The 20,965-nt window shown below is 44.4% G+C and overlaps 1 protein-coding gene across 3 annotated transcripts in view; it reads left to right on the plus strand.

Moving 5' to 3' along the window:
• Positions 1 to 20,965, plus strand: part of CFAP299 (cilia and flagella associated protein 299) — a 336,852-nt gene that overhangs the window by 97,886 nt on the left and 218,001 nt on the right. The gene's annotated exons all lie outside the window — the stretch shown is intronic.

The raw sequence follows: 20,965 nt of genomic DNA on the forward strand, positions 1-20,965 counted from the left end.
ACTTCAGGTTACAGACTCCGCTAATCCAGAAATAGTACCTCGGGTTAAGAACTTTGCTTCAGGATGAGAACAGAAATCATGCACCGGTGGCAAGGCAGCAGCAGGAAACCCCATTAGCTAAAGTGGTGCTTCAGGTTAAGAACAGTTTCAGGTTAAGAACGGACCTCCAGAACGAATTAAGTACTTTACCTGAGGTACCACTGTATAGTTAGCAGAGTAAAAACTTAAGCATGTTGCAGGATTCCCCAAAAATAGACCAGAGGCAATTAATATTTCATCCAGCAGAGCTTTACTGCTACTGAAGGCAAATGAGCATAAATGATCACAAATCCACGGCATTCAGGATTGGCACTGTCCATAAGAAATCCATTTGCAACAGACTTAAACTTACAATAACTTATACTAAGACTAAACACCACACCAGAAGGAAGAGAGATAGAAGGAGAAAGAGCTCCTTCTGGGCTTTTATAGTCAGCATGACCTTGATAGAAAAGATAACAGAACCAGTTTAAGGCAGCTGTTCTCAGCTTCTCTGAAGGAATAACCCAAACATCATGAACATTCTGATTGTTTCTTTCACACAGAGAAGCTTCCAGAACCCTCTTGAATTAATTAGAATAGGAAAGATCTCTGCACATCAGATCAATACCTTCATTAAGAAATGCAAAGTGACAGTTCGGACTCGGGGACAACAGTATATTGCATAAAAGTAATCGGCATGTACCGTAGTTAACATCTCTCATGAGTTTTATCATTGGATTCCTGTCCCAGCAATTTATATAGGCCCTTACAGTCACCCCTTAGTACATGTTGCATAGACCAAAGTTTGTATTGGGGTGGGGAATGAAGGTTGAATCTGGCCTCAATCATATTCTTGTTTCTTAATTTCCCATTGTAATTATACAGAATACAGCTTCAAGGCTTTTTCTGGTTCTTTTCAATATTGGCTGAAGTTAACTTGTTTTGTGATGACTTGACTGTAAAGCTTTATTAGAGCATTTCCGTCTGAATAGATTGAGGTTTGCTTTGTTATTTCCAAGTGCTGCATTTACAGAGCTCTTAATATTTGTTTTGTTTTATTTCATTTCTGTGAGTTCCCCTTGGGTTCTAGGCTCGAGGAATAAAATGTGCGGCAAGGATGTGGACATTTTTCATTAAAATGGAGCTACAAAATAAAATATAACATTTAAAAAGTCTCTCCAATTGAAGTATAAACATTGCTTTTGAATTCTTTTTTCTCAAGGGTGACTTCTAACCCAGCTGTTTCCCCCCACCCCAGAGCTGATTCCTTTCCTTTCGGCTCTGTCTAGATGGTTTTACTACCAAGAAAAACACAGGCAAACTTGTACAAACACACACATAATCTTTGAAAATCCCGAGGAAAATGTGTTGCACGTCAGTGTCATAGAAAGATATATTTGACTGATTATCTCCTTTTTAAAAAACAATAACCAACTATCATCTTGGGAATGTTGAGGGGATGGAGCAGAAATATCGCTATTTGCAACACATAATTTTTTTTGTCCTATGTTTTAGGACAGGCTTACCCAACATCCAGATGTTGTAACTCCAGGTACCATCAGCCCCATGGCCAGTGGTTAGGGATGATGGGATCTGAGGTCCACGAAATCTGGGGAATGGCTACTCTTGTTTTAGAAACAGAGCCCTGCAAAGAGATAGCTGAGTATGTTATACGACTGGCCAGCTTGGCTAAACCTGTGAATGGCAGTGGCTCTATGGCAGCATTTGCCAACGTGGCTCCATCCAGATGTTTTGACCTACATCTAGTTCTGCTGAGATCTTTTAACTGAAGATGCTGCATCCGGAACCTTTCATATTCAAAACAGGGGACTCTGTGGTTCTTCTAGGCCAGTGTTTTTGAAACTGTAGTCCAGCTGTTTTTGGACCACAATTCCCATCATCCCTAGCTAGTAGGCTCAGTAGTAAGGGCTAATGGCACTTGTAGTTCAAAAACAGCTGGAGACCCAAGTTTGAAAAACACTGTTTTAGGCAAACCTGCTTGAGACCAGGTTGCAGTCAGGTTTTCATAGAATCATAGAATCATAGAGTTGGAAGAGACCACAAGGGCCATCGAGTCCAACCCCCTGCCAAACAGGAAACACCATCAGTTTTCTGCGTTGCTGCGGAACTGCCAACTATGTCAAACCCATATAATATATATTGGTAGATATTTCCGTTGCACTAAGTGGTCCTATTCCCAAGATCAAGGCGAAATGTTCTGCATCCCTTTGAATTCTTTGCAAACGATTGTTCCAGTTGAAAAGGTACTTCACCTGGCTGACCGTAACCTGAGTAGAGCATTCCTGCACGCTTCTCTGCCGCAGAAGAGGGTTTAAAACCTTCGTAGGCATATTAAATATGGAGGCGAGCACAGGTGCATGACTTCTGGCTTCCATGTTATTTGCATAATAGTGGGCTACTAATTGAAGTGGAGAATGGTCAGGCAGCCAAGCATGAAGAGATAAGAGCTTTGTGGCGAAGTGGGCTCACTTAAGGCTCCCCTCCCCTTACGAGCGCTCTATTCATTCATTGTTGCTAACTGCACCACCTGTTAGCTAAAGTGCACAGGTACGCATTTCTTCCTGCCCTTTTCCTCGCTGAGATAATTTTAAGTGGAGCGTTGGCCAGTCATCTTTTGTTGAAGCCTTCAGCAGTTGAGAGAGGAAGAAAGCTATCCTCAGAGGTGTTGTCCATAATCAAGACAAGATGTTGGTTTCTGTTGCTGGAAATGGAATGTGGGGGAAAGTGTCTGTCGGGGATGTTAACTTTCACTTGCTGCAAAAGGGTTTCAGCTGGCTTAAGAAAAATACTCTTAACATAACGTTCTTATTTATATGGCTCGGGACCTGGGTACTTGAATAATAATAATAATAATAATAATAATAATAATAATAATAATAATAATAATAATATTCCCAGCCACTCTGGGCGGCTTCCCCAGCCACTCTGGGCAGCTTCCACAGAGACCAAAAAGACACTAAAATGTCACACATTAAAAACTTCCCTGAACAAGGCTGCCTTAAGATGTCTTCTGAATGTCAGGTAGTTGTTTATCACTTTGACATCTGGTGGGAGGGCGTTCCACAGGGCGGGCGCCACTACCGAGAAGGCCCTCTGCCTGGTTCCCTGTAGCTTTGCTTCTCGCAATGAGGGAACCGCCAGAAGGCCCTCGGTGCTGGACCTCAGCGTCTGGGCAGAACGATGGGGGTGGAGACGCTCCTTCAGGTATACTGGGCCGAGGCCGTATACCTGAAGCACCAATGCTGAAAAGACCATCTTTTCTCGCATGTACTTTCCCTTGTATTAAGAACCTTTGCAGGATTTTTTTCCGGCTGGAACTCTCCAGAACTCATTTCTGACACTTCTCAGGTGGCTGTCATTGCCATTACAAGAGAACAAGGGAGGCGTTCATGGTGAGTTCCAGCACCCCCTCTTTAAAAATAAGATGCTCTTGCCTGGGCACCCTCACTTTCTGAATTTCGGTGAATGGCAACTGTTCAAATGGTCTTTTGTGCTGTGGTACCTTAAACCAAGGGACGCGGGTGGCGCTGTGGGTTAAACCACAGAGCCTAAGACTTGTCGATCATAAGGTCGGCGGTTCGAATCCCCGTGACGGGGTGAGCTCCCCTCGTTCGGTCCCAGCTCCTGCCAACCTAGCAGTTTGAAAGCACGGCAAAGTTCAAGTAGATAAATAGGTACCAGTCCGGTGGGAAGGTAAACGGCGTTTCTGTGCGCTGCTCTGCTTCGCCAGAAGCGGCTTAGTCATGCTGGCCACTTGACCCGGAAGCTGTACGCCAGCTCCCTTGGCCAATAATGCGAGATGAGCACCGCAACCCCAGACTCGGTCACGACTGGACCTAATGGTCAGGGGTCCCCTTTACCTTTACCTTTACCTTAAACCAAGAGAGGCTTGCCTGGCACTTATTATTATGTGTTTCTAGTACAAGGTAAAATATTTCTAGTGCAAGGCTTTCTAGAATAGCTGGAATATAGTTTTATTCTGCCTCTGCAGTTTTATTCCTATTTTATTTTTGGTAAGGTTACTGATTTATTTGTCATTCTTTTTTAGTGATTGCCATGCTCCCCTGAACAAGGTTTTCGAGTGGGGTGTAAGCTGCAAATAAATGTTAGTTTATTTTTTACTGACAGAAAGCGCGTTGAACCGCTAGGCACTCTACACATTTTCGTAAACATCTGTTCCCTGCAGACTTAGGATTGCATCCAGATTAAGTGAATCGTTCTTATATCCCTCTGAAATTGGGTGTCATCATTGGTGCTTAAATGGGGAAAGGGTAAGGTGGCAGTGAGGTCAGGCTGCACAGTTGTACTGGTGGGAACATCGGATGGGTTTTGTCACAAAGGCTGCACCTGTGCACCTGGGCAGGCCCAACCTTGCTGCCACCTTGTCCCTACCAGTAAGTGGCAGGAACTCACCAGCTGGTAGGCTATTGGTATGGCTGCACCCCAGAGGAGAGCTGCTCCCAGTGCTGTGCAGAAGCCTATTTTAATTCCAGTTCCAGCAGATTGTGGAAATGTAGTGTTTCAGCAAACCTAAAGGACTATCAAGTGCATTCTGGCTTCCAAGAGTATGCTTGGCCTAGTTCACTCAGCAGCCCCCACTGATTTACCGTTTGCTATTATATTCTCGTAAGAGCCAGTGTGGTGTAGTGGTTAAGAACGGTAGACTCGTAATCTGGGGAACCGGGTTGGCGTCTCCGCTCCTCCACATGCAGCTGCTGGGTGACCTTGGGCTAGTCACACTTCTCTGAAGTCTCTCAGCCCCACTCACCTCACAGAGTGTTTGTTGTGGGGGAGGAAGGGAAAGGAGAATGTTAGCCGCTTTGAGACTCCTTCGGGTAGTGATAAAGCGGGATATCAAATCCAAACTCTTCTCTTCTCTTCTAATGGATTATTTAAAAAAGGTAAAGGACCCCTGACAGTTAAGTCCAGTCATGAACAACTCTGGGGTAGCGACGCTCATCTCGCTTTACTGGCCTAGGGAGCCGACGTTTGTCCGCAGACAGTTTTTTCGGGTCATGTGGCCAGCATGACGAAGCCACTTCTGGCGAAACCAGAGCAGCGCACGGAAACACCATTTACCTTCCCACCGGAACGGTTCCTATTTATCTACTTGCACTTTGACGTGCTTTCGAACTGCTGGATTGGCAGGAGCTGGGACAGAGCAACAGGAGCTCACCCTGTCGTGGGGATTCGAACCACTGATCTTCCGATTGACAAGCCCTAGGCACAGTGGTTTAGACCACAGCACCACCCACATCCCAATGGATTATTAAACAGTGCTTTATTTGAAAGAAGTTGTTTATTTTAAAATTGTTGTTGGATTTTTTTGGTGTTGGATCAGATTATTACTATGTGTGTGATTTTTGCTGTCTATTTTGTTGTTTCTTCAGCTTCCAAACCGCCTTGTGCATAGTAATATAGAAAGGTAGTATATAAATTCAAAGGGAAATGAAGAAGAAGAGAAGGAGAGTTTGGATTTGATACCCTGCTTTATCACTACCCAAAGGAGTCTCAAAGCGGCTAACAATCTCCTTTCCCTTCGTCCCCCACAACAAACACTCTGTGAGGTGAGTGAGGATGAGAGACTTCCGAGAAGTGTGACTGGCCCAAGGTCACCCAGCAGCTGCATGTGGAGGAGCAGGGAAGCGAACACGGTTCACCAGATTACAAGTCCACCACTCTTAACCACTACACCACACTGAAATTATTGTCAGGCCTTAATGTACTTGAGTCTATCTGTTAAGTAGCCCAGAAAGTTTTGCATGCTGGGTCAGTATGAATCATGGCAAACTTAGCCTTTGCAAAATCACCTTTGCAGGAAAATTCTGTGTGTGCATGCCCATTGAGGATTCCTACTGCCATTTTTGCTAGTCAGATGTTGTTCTCCAGCATTTGCTGTGTCAGCCCTTTTTGTCGAAATGAATTTCTTTCTCATTTCTCCTTACAACCTCCCTTGTGATCTTGAATATGAATATTTCAGGTGGAAATTATGTAAGAAATGACTTGTGCAAGGGTGTAGGAACTAGATTTTGCTATTTTTCTGAAGAAATCTTTGTGATTTTTGAGCAAGAATTGCAATAGCCGATTGCTTGTTTGCATAGCTTCTTAGGAACTTTTCACTTGGGGAGCGAAAAGTTGAAAATCTCTTGAGGTTATTATTACCATTAGTTTTTGCTAAGCTTTTAATTTGTTACTCTTCCGTAAGTGTTGTTTAGGTCTTGATAAGTATCTCTACTTTGATGTGATACTTTCCAGGGGCTGCTATGTTACTAGGACTGAAGCCTTGTATTGCAAAAGTGCTTAATAACAGATGCTTTATTTTTCCTTAAAATAGATTAATATTATGATTTGATCCAAAAGTGTTTATTTTTAAAAGTGCCTTTTACACAGTGTGATCCAAGGTTCATGCACTCCTGATACTTTTGATGTCTGTGCTTCTTAGATTTTGCGTAGTTATTTCTCCAATTGCTGCCTGTGAAAATATATTTATAACAAGATTCCAAGGCTCTTGAGACCACAAGCTTTTCCCACATGCATCTTTGAAAAAACAAGTTTCGTGTTAGGAAAGCTCATACTTCCACAGTTTAGAGGGCTTCAAACATGAATGGAGAAATACTGAAGTTGACCCATTGCTATGTGTTCTGTTCTCTAATCGTGTGAAGAGTAGAATCATAGAATTGGAATTTGGAAGGGACCCTGAGGCTTGTCTAGTCCAACCCCCTGCAATGCAAGTATCTCAACCCCCGGTTACCCTTCCAATTTGAAACCACACCGGACCCTGCTTAGCTTTGCAAACGTGCTGGAAGCTTTATTGCTGTACCACATCAGCCCATTAAACAATGATAGACACAATAGCTTCCTTGTGGGATTTTTATCTTTCAAAATCACATTATGCTGGATATAGGGGTGTTATCCAGTGTATGGGCATTACTGATTTGTCCACACTGATTTGTGTCTAACACTATATAAACCACAATCTATATATGGTCAAAACATTAGGATAATCAAATTACTTGTTTCTTCATTTATCCTTTATGCATGCTTCCAATTTCCAGTTCTTAACAGTGCAAGCCTTAAAACATTTACATTTAATACAAGTGTCACATTTTAAACTTATATGTCAGCGTATAATAGGGAAATGAGACTATACTGGTTATCACTGAGCCAGTTCTTCCCCAATTCCATCTGCTTTTTTGAGGCAAGATTAATCATTCCAGTCTCCATAACACTTCCTTGTTTTTTAACCTTACCCAGAAATAAGTGATGTTTCTCCCGAGTATAAATATTAACTGTTTAAAATGGCAAAAGGCAATTATTGCGAATAAAAATTACGGACAGCAACTAAATCTTTACCAAATACAATTCAAACAGCCGTCTGGTTTTCATTTTCAAAAGTATTGCTAAATTATACCCACTCAGCAATCCTGCCTAATAGCTATTGAAGTGACCCTGGGCCGGCCTAAGACATTTTTATACCTGAAGATGGCACTTCTCCTCACTCCATGTACTGTATTATGAATGTTGACTGGTTTGGAAGTTGAGTTTTACTTAAAATGAAGAAGAATAAGAAGAAGAAGAAGAAGAAGAAGAAGAAGAAGAAGAGTAGTAGTAGTAGTAGTAGTAGTAGTAGTAGTAGTTGTTTGGATTTGATATCCCTCTTTATCACTACCCTGAGGAGGCGGCTAACAATCTCCTTTCCCTTCCTTCCCCACAACAAACACTCTGTGAGGTGAGTGAGGATGAGAGACTTCAGAGAAGTGTGTCTTGCCCAAGGGCACCCAGCAGCTACATGTGGAGGAGCAGGGAATCGAACCCGGTTCACCAGATTACGAGTCCACCGCTCTTAACCACTACACCACGCTGGCTCTTGATGAGTGCTGAGGCAGCATCTTCCAATGACAGCTGAGATTTATATTTGTTTATATTTATCTATCACCAGCCCAGGGACGCGGGTGGCACTGTGGGTTAAACCACTGAGCCTAGGGCTTGCCGATGGGAAGGTCGGCGGTTCGAATTCCCGCGATGGGGTGAGCTCCCGTTGCTCAGACCCTGCTCCTGCCAACCTAGCAGTTCAAAAGCACATCAAAGTGCAAGTAGATAAATAGGTACTGCTCCGGCGGGAAGGTAAACGGTGTTTCCGTGCGCTGCTCTGGTCATGCTGGCCACATGCCCCAGAAAAACTGTCTGCAGACAAACGCCGACTTCCTCGGCCTGCAAAGCAAGATGAGCGCAGAAACCCCAGAGTCGTTTGCAACTGGAGTTAACTGTCAGGGGTCCTTTACCTTTACCTTATCACCAGCCTAACACCAGAATACAGGTATACATCGTGATGTTGAAAAGCGGAGGGCGGAACAAGCTGCATCGGCCCCACGAAGTGCTGGGGTGAAATCGCCTCAGCTTTGTTAGTGGGAGGCAAGTTCCACCCACAATATACCACTGGGTGAAGGCGCCATTGCGCTATGGCCCTCAAACTGTTCCTGGGCGATGTATCAATACATTGCTCAGTCCTATTAGCTAGAAGCCATCATTGCATCTTAAGGTAACAAATTCAATAAATCAGGCACGTCCAACAGTCGATCCTGATCGACCCCCCCCCCTAAAAATAAGCAACAACTTTGGGTCTTTCTCCCCCCAGAAAGCTCAACTGCTTTGGGTCTTCCTCCCCAACAACATTGGTCAATCCAATGAGTAGATCACTGCCAGTTTTTTTTATAGTGGGAGTAGATCACTATCCCTTAGGAGTTGGACATGCCTGCAAGAAGTGAATGATGTGCAATGCCCCGTCAACTGATTTCTGATAATTTGCCTGATTTCCGATAATTTATTGCTGTGAGTTGTGTGTTTTATCATGAATCCAGAATTCAAGGAAAGGTCCTTTCTTCATGTTAGCTCTGCTAATCACATTAGGAAGCACGCTGAAACACTTCCTTAAAATAAAATTTTTAAAAAACCACCCTTGACAGCAGTGATGTTTTTTCTTTTTCTTTTAATGAACTTAGCCTAGAGCTGATAAAAGAACCTTTTTAAAAAAGTTGTGAATGTTGGATAAATGACAGGACCACGTTGCTGGTAGCTTGCTGTTAACTGTTTGTAATATCAGTGCCAATATTATGTCAGGTGTAGGTTTCTCCTTGTCAGCCAAAGCTGTGATAACCATGGAAACTGTTCAAATAAAGTGCATAAGCAACCAAAATATTTTCTGAAAAGAGAGAGAGCCTTGGCTTTGTAGAGTTTCGCGTATCAAATACTGAGTGTAGTTTTTGCAATTACTTGTTCATTTTATTAAACAATAAAATACGTGGGATTAAGGCCCTTCCAAAGGTATTTCCTGTACATTAGATTATGTAAGTAGCAATCAAGAGTTTTATAGCACATTTCTCAATTGAGTGTGTGCCAAATATGTCAGAAATGGTAAGAGTTTAAGCTTTCTTTTAAAAAGTAACTTCCTAATCCAATTAGTCATTGTAAAGAGTAGCTCTCTCTTAACCCAATCCATGCGCGGGGAGAGTGAAAGCTTATATTTCTTCCTTCATAAATAGAAGTGCAATGTTCCACTTGTATGAAATTCCTCTGTAACGCAAGGGTGGTTTGCCCTGGATGGATCTCTGAATGCTTTAGGCCAACTCACAAGAGACTGCGATCTACTCACAGAATAAAAAAATGGCAGTGATCTACCACTTTTTGGTAGGGGTTCAGGTCAAAGTTGTTGAGCTTTTCTTAGGGAGGAAAGTCAAGAGTTGTTAACCTTTTTTGGGGGGGTTCAGATCAAATTTGTTGAGCTCTTTTTTAGGGAGGAAAGCCAGAGTTGTTGACCTAATAATAATAATACTAATAATAATAATAATAATAATTTATTATTTATACCCCGCCCATCTGGCTGAATTTCCCCAGCCACTCTGGGCGGCTTCCAATCAAGTGTTAAAAATGATACAGCATTAGATATTAAAAACTTCCCTAGACAGGGCTGCTTTCAGATGTCTTTTAAAAATAAGATAGCTGCTTATTTCCTTCACATCTGAAGGGAGGGCGTTCCACAGGGCGGGCGCCACTACCGAGAAGGACCACTGCCTGGTTCCCTGTAACCTCACTTCTCGCAATGAGGGAACCGCCAGAAGGCCCTCGGAGCGGGACCTCAGTGTCCGGGCTGAACAATGGGGGTGGAGACGCTCCTTCAGGTATACTGGACCGAGGCCGTTTAGGGCTTTAAAGGTCAGCACCAACACTTTGAATTGTGCTCGGAAACGTACTGGGAGCCAATGCAGATCTCTCAGGACCGGTGTTATGTGGTCCCAGTGGTCACTCCCAGTCACCAGTCTAGCTGCCGCATTCTGGATTAATTGTAGTTTCCAGGTCACCTTCAAAGGTAGCCCTACGTAGAGTGTATTGCAGTAGTCCAAGCAGACCTTTTTAAAGAGGGGCAGGTAAAAAAAAGGTTGAGCTTTCTATAGGGGGAAAAGGAAAAAGTCTCTCAACAAAAGATCGCTCAGGAAACAATCAGCCTCACAGCGAAAACTCCATCTTCCGATCACATGTAAATGGAGGACAGGGAGAGGGGGCGGCGCCAGATGCTCTTTCTCCCCTGCAAAGGAAAAAGAGACCACGATTGACCGAAACCTCCCAGGGATCGACCAGTCGATTGACTTGTTGGGCATCCAGTTTAGGGGATTTTCTAGGAGACTAAGATGACGGTCCTGTCAGATTCCTGGCCTGGCTGTGGAACATTGCTCCTTAGCATCCTCTTTGGTCTTGTGGAGTCCAGTTTAGTTCCTGTCATTCTGCAGAGCTACAGGCTATGAATCAAACTGGAGAAAGATTCGAATGCAAATGGTGCAAGTCTCACTTGAAGGTTGACTGAACACTGATTAGTGCACCTAAATTGTGCCTATCAAGCAGAGCTGGAATGTTCTGTCAATTTGGATTCCCTTGGTTTCTCATTTTTCCCGTGATAAATATAGTTCTCAGCACACCTGCAGCAATTTGTGTGTTGTTTTTTTAAAATAAGTCCTCATAACAATGCACTAGGATTTTCATGTGAATTCCTCCTCTGTGTGCAGTTTGGACTAATGTAATTTAATTTTTTTTTTGCAAGCAATGTTCCCTACTGTGTTTTCATATGCTATTTTCACCAATATATTAGTGAAAGTAAAGTAGAAGTTGAAGAGCTTCCAGAAGAATAGAACATGGAGTTAGAATATGCTCCCCCCCAAAAAAAAAGAATCAGAAAATTGCTTTAGAAGCCATGCAGAATGTTTATTTAGATTTAAAATGGAGATTGGCTCAGCAAAAATTGAAATTTCACGTATACTGTACTCTACAGTGTCTTTATAGGAAAGCACTGTCTAATTCAGATAGATGCTGGAAGTGTATTGCTTTAGGTCGTTTATATACTGCCGTCTTTTGTATATTATTTACTACAAAGGTATGTCTCAATCATGCATTCTCGGTGTATTTTAATTTTTAATTTTCCTTACTCTACTTGTTAATTCGTTGCAATGCTGTTATAATTTATTTTTATAGCTCGATGACTAAGCCCTTTGGGGACAAAACGTCTGATTACCGGAGCGACATCTGAGCACTGAACCACTGGTATATTAAAAGTGGACTCTTTATTTACTGTGATTGCAATTATTTAAGATAAAACCTATTTTGGAAAGAAACTGCTTTTGCCATTTTATGGGTGTTTATCATTTGTTTACAGATAGTTGCCTTGATGATATTAGCTTTTGTCTGTTGGAGGTGTAATGCTGACAATTCCTCAGTGATACACATGATGTGGGCATGTCCAGTGATACTTTTTTTTTGGTCTAAAGTTGTTGTCCTTATCAATTTTGTATTAGTGAAATCCTTGAAGTTTGTGGACGTTCATGTACTTCTAAATTATATTAATGGACAGCAAGAATGGATTTTACGTGCCCTAAGAGCCATTAAGAGATTTATACTTTGAGCCTGGAAGGATAAATACCGTATTTTTCGCCCTATAGGATGCACTTTTTCCCCTCCAAAAATGAAGGGGAAATCTGGGTGCGTCCTATGGGGCGAATGCAGGCTTTTGCTGAAGCTTGGAGAGCGAGAGGGGTCGGTGCGCACGGGAGGTCCGGCAGGGATGTCTAGGCTGCGGATAGCAGCCTGCTGCCCGGCGGGCGGGGCGCCCTGAAGCAGAGCGCCCCCCCACGCCAGGCAGACATCCACAGCGTGGGGAGCCTTGCAGGAGTTCTCCGCAAGGCTCCCCACGCTGCGGATAGCAGCCTGCCGCCCCGCGGGGGGGGGGGCCTGATGCAGAGCGCCCCTCGCACGGGGCAGACATCGGCCAGCCCCACAAGCTCGGGGGACAGCAGGGAGGTGCAGCGCCGCCATCCCGCTGTTCCTCAACCTGGTTCTGTTTCCCCGCCCTGCTTTTGGGGGGGAAATAAAGGGATTTTTTCCCCTTTATTTCTCCCCCAAAAAACTAGGTGCGTCCTATGGGACGAAAAATACGGTAACCCCAATCTATGACACAGTGGTTTGGTGACGTTAATGTACTTGCTGCATTTGAATGTACTTTCTATTTTTCTTGGATCCAGATTTGGGCAATTGGACAACATATATTACTCTTACATGTAAACTAATTTGGGTGTATTAATTTTTAAATGTACTGTTAATGTAAGTTGACAGGTCCCCCCTCCCCCTGTGTTTCCCTTCCTTCCTTCCTTCCTTCCTTCCTTCCTTTTCTTTTTTCTTTAATGAATTTGCAATAAAACAAAGAAATTAAAAAAGAATGCTAAAAAATTAAAATTTGAACAGCAGAATCCAGTAATTAGCAGTTTTTGTACAAAAATATGTTTTTAGTAAGAGTCTACAATATGTTGTAGATGGGGGTCTCCGGGATAACAGGTGAAATAACACTTTACCTTAAATTACCTGTACCAGATTTAAAATGAACGTGAGAAATCAGTCTTCACTTTTAAGGTGTTTTTGAAATGTTTAAATGGATTTTGTTTTAAATCGACTCCACAGCTAAATAACATTTACATTTGGCTGAATCCATTTGGTGGTTTTTCTGAATTCTGAACTGTGGCCCAGCGGCGTAGCATGGGTTGTCAGCACCCGGGGCAAGGCAAGTAATTTGCGCCCCCTAACCCGGGGCAAGGCAAGTAATTTGTGCCCCCTAACCCCTAACCTGCCGCCGCTGCCAGCTTCTTCTTGCTGCTGCCTGGTCTGGTCTGGTGTGGTTCTCTCCCGCGCTCAGCGCTGCGCTGGGCGGCCGCTGCACTGTCCCTCCCCCAGATAGTCCCTCGCTCTCTCTCCGCACCGCACGCCTGGCACCCACCCCCTCCACAGTGGGCGGTGACCCAGCGGCTCGGATCGGATTCGCACAGCCAGCACTGCAGTGAGAGAGAGTGAGTGAGCCAGGTAGGGGCAGAGAGCTGCGAGTGCGAGCGCGCCCCCCCCCCAGATGTTGCGCCCGGTGCGGCCGGCCCCCCCCTGCACCCCCCACGCTACGCCACTGCTGTGGCCTGCTCCCCATATTTATACATCGTGCAAAGCATGCAAGGGTGCTTCTTTATGTGATAAATAAAACCTAACCAGCACCCGTTAACAATCAGGAATATCTTGGTGCACATCACTGAGGATGAGCCAGAAGTTCCACATCATCCTTCATCTCCTGCAACAAGAGCTTATTGCACTCTTAGACTGTAGATATTTAAAGCACAAGCTGTTCTCCCATCACTTTCTACAAAGCATCATTTGGCCATGCCACTGAGCTGGACCAGTCCAGCTGGAACAACCAGTTCCCGGACTCCGATTCCTCCTCCAGCTCATCTGTGAATCCTTGGAAGTCCTTTGTCCCAGCAGTAGTTAATTCTAGCAGATTTTTATTTTTTTTGCTTTGCATCCGGCAAATTGCTGACCTCCAACGGTTTACAAAAGGCTGTTCTGAGCATCTTAGCGTGTGGCCTGCTGATCTCATTTGAAGATCAGTAGTGAATATACATCCCCTAGAGAGTAAGGACAGTTTCATTATTGCTTCTTTGAAAGCTGAAAGTGTATTAGGTTAGCTCTTTTAAAAATAAGTTTTCGTGCTGAAGTGTTAGCTTTAATGGGAGAGGAAATGCTTGAGGAGACCTGTATATAGAGAAACCAGAAGCTGAAGACTGGCTAAGAGGTGGTTTCTGAAATAAGGTTTGGTGGCCCATGGCTGAAATTTTCTTATGTAGCGTAACTGATTCTTTATGTCCTCTTTTCGTGTACTGTTGATCCATCGAATTGATGCTAATGGGTCACACACCACTTCTCCCCTTCCTTCTGCTTCTTGCCAGGGTAGGGTGGGGACCCAAAGTGTTGCAGTTGGGACCCCTCTTTAATCACACTGATTAGGTATTGAAATGGAGTGCCTAATGTTAGGTGATAATATTTGCAATGTGTTATCTAGGCTGTATCAACAGAAGAAAAGTGACCAGATCAAGGGAAGTAATAGTGCCACTCTATTCTGCCTTGGTCAGACCACACCTGGAATACTGTGTCCAGTTCTGGGCACCACAGTTTTAAGAAGGATATTGACAAGCTGGAACATGTGCAGAGGAGGGAGACTTAGATGATCAAGGGTCTGGAACCAAGCCTTATGAGGAACAGTTGAAGGAGCTGGGTATGTTTAGCCTAGAAAAGAGGAGACTGAGAGGAGATATGATAGCCATCTTACAATATCTCAAGGGCTATCACATGGAAGAAGAAGCAAGCTTGTTTTCTCCTGCTCTGGAGGGCAGGAATTGAACCAATAGATTCAAGTTACAATAAAGGAGATTCTGACTAAGCATCAGGAAGAACTTTCTGACGGAAAGAGCTGTTTGACTGTGGGACGGACCCCCTTGTTGGGATACTGCCAGGGAGATAAAGTCCATCATGGCCCCCAAGCCGGCTGCCGGACGATCCATCAATCTCCCGTAGTCACGCAGTATGAGCTATTAGCGACACGAGTTTCCTGGAAATACCTTGCCACATTCCAGGGCTCATGCACACTCTTATCAGCAGATAATGCACAGCAAAAGTCGCACCCAGGAGAGCATTATTTACAAGCTTTTATTCAGCGTTGATCAGAACAAAGAAAGACATGACTGTCTGCATCAGTGTCTTCGACAGAGAGAGAAAACGAAAGCAATAGGAAACATAAACATCCTGTGAACAGGAAATACGCAGGCTGTGACACAAACATCCTGCTCCCTTTTAAGGTGGAACGGAAATATCCTAACACCCCTCAGGTGGTTGTGGGCTCTTCTTCCTTAGATGTTTTTGGATAGTCATCTCTCTTGGATGCTTCCGCTGAGATACCTGCATTGGAGAGGGTTGGACTAAATGATCCTTGGGGTATCTTCCAACTCTATGATTCTATTTAAATGTCAAAATCCCACCTTCCTCCTGTAGGAATATATAACTGAAACGAAAGAAATCATTAATATATCTTCAGTGTCAGCATTTTGAAACTCACACAAAGCGTTGCCCTGACTCACAAGTTTCCTTTGCACCATAATCAACTGCAAGCCAGTTCTCCAGAACAGGAGTCTTGTGGCCATCTTTTTTTGGGAATCCCTTCTTCCCATGGGAAAAAAAGATAAAAACAATTGATAATGTATGGAAAAACTCATTGTTTTTATCACTCTTGATGATTAGATACAAAAATATGGTATGTACTCACCAAGCATATTTTCCCTCTTGAGTGAACACCTATTTCTTAAATGAGATTAGGCTGATGTGTTTCTGGTTGGTGGAATCTGTGCAGCCATAGTACTATATACCCAACTGCATGGCTTTCACTAATAATGTTCCCACACAGTCATTTCATCTGGCCGTAACAATTGTTGTTGTTTAGTCGTTTAGTCGTGTCCGACTCTTCGGGACCCCATGGACCAGAGCACGCCAGGCACTCCTGTCTTCCACTGCCCCCCTTAGTTTGGTCAAACTCATGCTGGTAGCTTCGAGAACACTGTCCAGCCATCTCGTCCTCTGTCGTCCCCTTCTCCTTGTGTCCTCCATCTTTCCCAACATCAGGGTCTTTTCCAGGGAGTCTGCTCTTCTCAAGAGGTGGCCAAAGTCTTGGAGCCTCAGCTTCAGGAACTGTCCTTCCAGTGAGCACTCAGGGATGATTTCCTTAAGAATGGATAGGTTTGATCTTCTTGCAGTCCATGGGACTCTCAAGAGTCTACTCCAGCACCATAATTCAAAAGCATCAATTCTTCGGCGATCTGCCTCCTTTATGGTCCAGCTCTCACTTCCATACATCACTACTGGGAAAGGCCGTAACAATGGAGGAGGCCAAAGAAAGAATTCTTGAAATGATTAGAAGTGCATCCTTTGCTGAATAAGGTATTGGCTCTGAAGATGTAGGATGTTAGAAGCCTCCCAGAATGGCTGGGGCAAGGCAACCTAGTCAGATGGTCGGGATACAAATAATAAATTATTATTATTATTATTATTATTATTATTAGCCATTATCAGCCAGTGTCTAATTTATATTTTAGGGCAAGAAAATCAAGCATGTGGGCACAGTTTAATTCCAAATACTGCAGGTAGCTTTGTTCATTAGAAAATAATCAAATGTAATAATAAAGTAATACTTTTATTAGGACCAACCGAAAAGTCACAAAGTGGCGAGAAAGCTTTTGTGTTCTTCTGAAGCCAAATGGGGGCAGGGAGAAGAGTGGAGCAAGCAGCGCGAGAGCCTTGTTCCTAGAAGTAGTATGTTCCTGGGCTTGGAAACCCCACCTACTGTTGTAAAATGGAGTGGATAAGGTGTTAGGAAGACTAGGTTATGTTAACTAGCCACAGCAGGAGACAGTAATGCTTCTGAACAGGGCCGTAGGTAGGGGGTGGTGAGGTGGGCCCCCGCCAGGGGTGCAGGCGATGGGGAGTGCGCACGCAAAATCAGCTAAAAATATCTTCTTGCAGTCCATGGGACTCTCAAGAGTCTCCTCCAGCACCATAATTCAAAAGCATCCATTCTTCAGCGATCAGCCTTCTTTATGGTACAGCTCTCACTTCCATACATCACTACTGGGAAAACCATAGCTTTAACTATACGGACCTTTATTGGCAAGGTGATGTCTCTGCTTTTTAAGATGCTGTCTAGGTTTGTTGAGAATAGGAATACTGGACTACTAATTGGCCTGATGCAAACACATCTTATGTCCTTAAATCTAGGCCATCCAGTATTTTACACAGATTTCCTAGGTGCATTCTGGTCTGGTCTTAAGAGTTGGCTTTTGCCTGGGGCTCTTTTGATTGCCATGGAATCATAGAATTGTAGAGTTGGAAAGGACCCAGGGGTTATCTAGTCCAACCCCCTTGCAATGCAGGAATCTCAGCTAAAGCATCCATGACGGATGGCCATCCAACCTCTGCTTAAAAACCTCCAAGAAAGGAGAGTCTACAACCTCCCAAAGGAGGCCTTTCCACGGTATGGACCTTTGTCTCACAGGGAGCATGACTCTGCGGGAGGGAGAGACCTTTCAGACTTGGCAGTTGATACAGGAGGTGGTGAGGATAATGGGAATTGCATTTTCATTGGTAAATTCTTATTTTGCAACTGAGGGCCACCAGAAGCAACCCAAGCAATTGTGCTCCCAGTATGTTTCCGAGCACAATTCAAAGTGTTGGTGCTGACCTTTAAAGCCCTAAGCGGCCTCGGTCCAGTATACCTGAAGGAGTGTCTCCACCCCCATTGTTCTACCCGGACACTGAGGTCCAGCACCGAGGGCCTTTTGGCGGTTCCCTCACTGAGAGAAGCCAAGTTACAGGGAACCAGGCAGAGGGCCTTCTCTGTAGTGGTGCCCTCCCTGTGGAACGCCCTCCCACCAGATGTCAAAGAGAAGAACAACTACCAGACTTTCAGAAGACATCTGAAGGCAGCCCTGTTTAGGGAAGCTTTTAATGTTTGATGTATCACAGTATTTTAATATTCTTTTGGAAGCCGCCCAGAGTGGCTGGGGAAACCCAGCCAGATGGGCGGGGTATAAATAATAAATTATTATTATTATTATTATTAGCAGTTGCTTTGCAGATGTGCGTTTTAGAGTCAATGTAGCAAAGTAGTATCAGACACAGAATAGTGCTGCAAAGAACATACTCATAACGCAGAAGTCTGCTTCTGGCTGGGTAGCAATGAGTGTTTCGGTTTAATGGGTGGCACCATTTTATGTGCACTTTGTAATGGTGTTCCATTAATTAATGACTTGCACCAATGCTTTCCTGCAGAACGAGGGCGGCAAGTTTCAACAAGGGCTTGCCCTGATTTGGCCTCAGTTTCATTGTCATCTTATTGAAGCCTCTGGTGGGGATTGTCATCATTAGTCTGCGATGTCAACAGTTTGCCAATAACACTTAGCTTTGGGTGTGTTTGTTTTTTTGCCATCTTTGTATCCAGGAAAATTCAATCCATCTTTTAATAGGCTGTCTTTGTTTACAGATATATATGTGTGTGTATGTGTGTGTGTCTATATATATGTGTGTGTGTGTGTGTCTATATATATGTGTGTGTGTATGTGTGGTATATATATGTGTGTGTGTGTGTGTGTGCGCGCGCACTGCCCATCTGACTGGGTTGTCCCATCAAACGTAAAAAGCTTGAGCTTCTCATTCCCATTCCAATATGCTTTGCGCAGAATGATCTCCCTGTGGAACATTCCCTTTTCTAATGAATTAGATTACGTTGAAGATTCTGCAATGGAAGGACTGAAGAAATGGGCTTCAAAATGGGCTTCAGGAAGGGAAGGGGAAGACCTTTACTTGTTAGATTGTATGTGTGACATTGTCATAGCATGCATAACTTGCTGGTTAATCGTTAAACACAGCTTTCAGTTTTTCTCTTGCCTTTTTTTGCATTGCCCTTATACTGCATCGAAAGGGTGCAATTGCGTGAATATGTTAACAATAGAATAACTGAGTGTTTACATGCCAGTAAAGTAAAGTGTAGCTCTAATCCTTTGTAAAGAAATTACTCTAGCTTCCTTTCTTCTTTTTTTTCCTTTTTGAGGAAATAACTTCTTTTTGGTATTTATTTTTACAAGCTTTTTCAGGTCACTGAGTGTTAAGTAAACTTAGTCAAACAGGAGAAACGCATAGCAGGGGCTAAAGAATCCCTTCCAACCGTTTTCCCTTTTCTAGTTGCCACTTCTCCCTTCCTTGGGAAAACAGAGAGGGCATAGGAAGACTGTACAAAGCTTGACTATTCCCAACACAAATATATCCAACTGTTCCCTGTGGGCATGGGGGCACCCTTTTCTCTGGAGGGTTAGCTTTTTATTAAAATTGATGAAGAAGGGCAGTCGTATATTACCATTGGTGTGCATTGATATGTGATGTGGGTGCATGCACACATATATTTGCCTGTCAAGGCCCCCAAGCCCCCACACAAGGACACAGAATTTTAGGTTAATGTTAAAGGGCAAAAGTTAGGCCAGGGGTCCCCAACCTGTAGCTGATGGGCCAGAAGTGGCCTAGGGAAGCCATTTAACCGGCCCCTGAGCAGCCCCCGAACCGAGCCGCCCACTTGGCGAGTCCCTGCACACTGCGCTAACAGTGCAGCGCGGGGACTATCTTCTCAACAGACTATATCTGACTCCTACCCGCCTTGCAGGAAGTCTGGTAAGGGTACACTACCAGTAGGGGGAGCCCTGCTGATGCGGATCGACTCAAGCACCCCCTGGGTTCCCATCAGGGTCGTGGTATGGCCCTGGCCCCTCCCTGGGCTTTGGACAAGATCCACACTCCCGAATTCCTTTAACGGAATAACCTTAATCTTGGAGGGGCAGGTGATGGCCGCACCTCCTCTCCCCCACACAACGCTATTCCAATGCCTAACCGCCAAACCTTACAAAGTTGTGATGAGGTAGGCGAAACCCAAATGGCTGGTGCCAATTTGCCAAGTGGAAAAAGTCCTACCAGGCCCCTCAATGGTGACAAACCGAAGACCATCACAAAGCCAAAGATACAACTTGGAAAAAGGGTGGGAGGGCAGGAGATCTGTGGCGCGAGGCTGAAAGGGAAGCCTCAGAGTCGCGCCGCGGCATAAATCGGCCCTGGCCACGCTCCCGAGCGACCTGATTGGCCGCCTGGCGAAATGAGGGGGGCAGGGTCTCTCCTAGCAGGACGCGGGGCGCCGTCCTGCCCCCATGTTGAGGGGGGAGGAGGCTAGGTGGCCCAGCCGTAACCTGGCCCCACCCGGAAGTGGACACAATTTGTAATAGGACAGTAATGTTTGGACGAAATATGCTAACAGTCCATGGCTACAAAATGTGGTCCATGCCAGAACTTAAATTTGAGTTGATTGCAAGCAATATGTAACTCATTCTCTATCTGCTGTGAAGACCGGGATTTATTGGAGTTCCCTGTTTATTTTTCTGCATTATAATATGGTCTGCTGTGCTTTAGATATTTATATTCAGCACAGTGCACAGGAGAATCTGCTTTAATTATATGGCATCTTCATAAGGAACTACCTTATCAGGAAACACACCAAGATCACCCCTCATTTTGGGGTCTACATAAATTGTTTTGATCCCTGCAGTCTAATCACAAAGGTGCTTCAGCTGGTTGCCACATAGTATGTACAACTGCCATTGACTGGTGGATGCATATCATGGTGACATAAGACGGAAGTCCTATCTAGTTCAGCATTCTGTTCTTAATGGCCAACTAGATGCCTATGAGCGGGACACGGGTGGCGCTGTGGGTTAAACCACAGAGCCTAGGACTTGCTGATCAGAAGGTCGGCGGTTCGAATCCCCGCGACGGGGTGAGCTCCCGTTGCTTGGTCCCTGCTCCTGCCAATCTAGCACTTCAAAAGCACGTCAAAGTTCAAGTAGATGAATAGGTACCTCTCTGGCAGGAAGGTAAACGGCGTTTCCATGCGCTGCTCTGGTTCGCCAGAAGCGGCTTAGTCATGCTGGCCACATGA

Source organism: Podarcis liolepis (genome assembly GCF_965112155.1).
Source record: "Podarcis liolepis genome assembly, chromosome: 9".
Taxonomy (NCBI): domain Eukaryota; kingdom Metazoa; phylum Chordata; class Lepidosauria; order Squamata; family Lacertidae; genus Podarcis; species Podarcis liolepis.